A 3,512-nucleotide genomic window follows, 5' to 3' on the forward strand; every position below is an offset into this window, starting at 1 on the left:
GATAATTTTCTTGTTCTCCAAGTGCTGATACTATGGGTGTGTATCACTAGGCCCAGTCTAGAAGTTTTGTTTTTGCTACGGTTTATCACTCTCTGAAAGTAGCACCATTTGGTGTTGAAGTTCTCAGAAATAATTGCTTTACAAAACTGCAAGGTCTTGCTTGTCAACTTGACACACNTGGGAAGAAGGAGTCTCAATTGAAAAATTGTACACATCTGTGTGGCATTTTTCTCTATTTCTAATTAAGGTAGGCGGGCTCAGCCCTCTGTGGGAAGGCAGTATTATCCTTAGTACTTAGGCCTGGGCTGTATACAAAAGGGTAGCTGATGTGTACTTGGGAGCAAGCCAGTAAGCAGCATTCCTCCATGGTTCCTGCTTCCAGTTCCTGCCCAGTTCCTTCAATTATGGACTGTAACCTGAAATAAATCNTTTCCTCCCTGAGTTGTATTTGACCACTGTGTTNATCCCAGCAGCAGAAACCAAACTAGGCTCTAACCCAATAGGATTTTGGCTGCAGAACTGACAGTGTAGGGTTGTAGGTGTAAGTGGGTGGTACAGAATGAAGAACTGGAGCAGATGCTGAGGGTGATTGGATAGTGAGAATGAGAAGCTCTGAGTAAATTGAAGTATCAGGACTCTGCTACAGCTGGCCTCTAAAGATGTGCGCCCAGAAGGCCTAGAAGACCGTTCAGGAGCCCGGCTTGAGTTACAAAGTGTGGTCTCTCTTCCCCCACCCTGGAACCTGCTTGCTCAAGGGTGGAGCTTCCTGCTCATTCGTCCTGCCACGCCCACTGCTGGACCCTGCTGCTTTGCTGCTTGGAGGCACACACGTGTTCGTCCTACTACTGGATCCCGAGTTACTTGGCGGGAAGTCGGGTTCCCTCCCCCTTCCTTTATAACTGAGTGTCTGAAAAAAGTAAAATTGAGCTTTGATCAGAATGTTGTCTTAGCTACATTTCTTTCTCTCGCGCCTAGCCCCTCTTCTCTTCCAGGTTTCCAAAATGCCTTTCCAGGCTAGAACCCAGGCTGTGATCTGCTGGCCGGACACAACAACAAAGAATCTTTGCTTGTTACAAAAAAAAAAAAAAAAAACCAATAATTTTTGATAGCTTACTTTTAGTAGAATTCATTTGAGCAAAGACTGATATTTGTGAATTAGGCAGTGCTGCCCAGAACCAGAGAAGAAAAACCGAGAGGATTCTCAAGGCAATATTGGTTGCATGGAAAGAAAGCACAATCATGAAGAAATGGCTTGGCTAGATGCTGCTCCAAATGGGGCTCTGGGTACACAGCCTGCTCACTTGGAATACTGTGATTGGCTAAGACTTAGCTGTTATACTTGCCCATTGGAGTTGTACTTTCTTTACATCCAAGATTAGGCTGCAGTTCACTGTGTATAACTCCAAGTATACTGGCAGTCAGTAGTCTCCTATTTAATGTCATATGCCTTAGTGGTCTTTCTTTCTTTCTTTCTTTCTTTCGGATCCTCTGTTACTTTTAGGTTCATTTTCTGAGTTACTGTGGCCACCTTCAGGAATATGTAAATAACAATATACAGCACTCAGCTGGGTGGAGAGTGCTCACTTAGGGTGTGCTAGGCCTTGAGTTCAGTCCTGACTCCTGGGAGCATAGGGGAGCATGGTGGGGGGTAAATGAAGGGCTTCGAAACATCATTGTCCTTAAGCAGTCACCTAGTGGGACTAAATCCTTGGTGAGATTTGTAATGCACAATTCTTGAAATATATAATATTTTTCACAACGATCGTAGCAAGGGATTGGAGAGCTGGCTCGGTGTTAAGGGCACTTGTTGCTCTTTCCGAGGATTTGGGCTTTGACTCTCAGCATCCATAGGGTGGCTCACAACTGTGTGAAACTCAGGGATTGATGTCCCCTTCTACCCTCTGTTGGCCCTAGGCATGTCCATGGTATACATCCATGCATACATGCAGGCAAGATACTCATATAGATAAAATAAATAAACAAGAAAGTCTATAAAAGCAAATAACTTTCCCTGAATGAATTAGTCTAAATAGTAAAAGCTATTTGAAAAGCTGCCTACCCTACTGTACAGAGGAGAATTAGAAAAAAAAAAAATTAGTCAAAATTCTGAAAAAAAGAAAACCAGATATGACCCAGACACCAGAGGGTGTGAAGGAAAAAAGAATATCTAAAAACTCTACAACACAGTATATCACCTAAGAGGCAAGTTATAGTTACCCGGTGTAGACCTGCCTTCGTCGCTGCACTGGGCATCTACAGCTATTTTTGTTTAGATAAGATTTAAAAGTCAGTTCCTCAGCTACACTGCCTCAATGCCAAGTTATCGGCTACTGTGGAAAATGGGTACTGGATTATATGGCACAGGTAGACAACATGTCAGTTACTGCAGAAAGTTCTGTGGAACTGTCCCGGCTCAGCACATCTGGAATGACTCCATAACTGAGCTGGAAATAGACAGCAGGAAAACTGCTGAGAATTTTATTGGTTGGGGCAATATTCCACTGACTGTCAATTAAAGTACTGAGTTCTATGATGAGTTAAACATAGGCTTTGGGTCTCGTCTCTGGTGCTCTTATTTGAAGATTTGTTTACTTTCCTAGTTGATGTGTCTCAGTGTTTTGCCTGACTGATCATCTGTATATCGCGTGAGTACCTGGTACCCCACAAGAGAGCATCAGATAGATGCTCTATAGCGGGAGTTACAGATGGCTGGGAATTGAAACTGGATCCCGTGCAAAAGCAGCAAGTGCTCTGAAGCAGTGAGCCATCTCTCCAGCCCTGGGCTCTTTGTTTTCAAAGGCACCTTTCAGCTGTTTCAGTACTCCGAGATCAAGTGCTCTTGGATCAATGTCATTTAGTGTAGTGCAAACTACTTTTCAATCCTAATTAGGTCTCTGAGTAGCAACATGGATTTCCTGAGCTCAGATAGACAGCCCCTTTCCTGTAAATTCCCAAGAAACCGAAGGCCAAAATCCTTCCAAGGGCCTCTCCAGAGGCTTACTTAGGAAAAAGCTGCAGATGTTGTCCATGGAATGAAGTCAGAGCAATTGCATCTCTTCTGGGGTTCTAAGGTGCTGACTGACATTCATTTCCTGTTAAACATCAGGACCAGACTTTGGGTTTAGCTGGGGATGTTCATAAAGCTCGGAGATTATAATGGATTTTTTTTTTTTAAAGAGAGCTGTTCCCTTCAAGTTTCAAGAGTTTCAGAACAGCAGGAAACATAAAAACACAAAGATTGTAGAAGCAAAAATTCTAGGTTTAGCTTCTGCAACAGATACCTCAGCCATACACAGTCAAAGGACACAGAAACAGTGCATCTTCCGGGAGAAGGAAGTTATTGTCTGCACAGATCAGATCGTGGCTGGCTGGAGGGCCAGGGACTGAAAACAGTGTCTGTCGGGAAGAGGGAGTTGAAGCCTTCTCCAAGCTCAGGAGGGCATCTGGATCTCTGGCTACATTTTAAAAATATATATCATTTAAAGTGTAAAGATAACATTTACTTATTATTG

This window comes from Mus caroli, chromosome X (assembly GCF_900094665.2).
Source record: "Mus caroli chromosome X, CAROLI_EIJ_v1.1, whole genome shotgun sequence".
Lineage (NCBI taxonomy): Eukaryota > Metazoa > Chordata > Mammalia > Rodentia > Muridae > Mus > Mus caroli.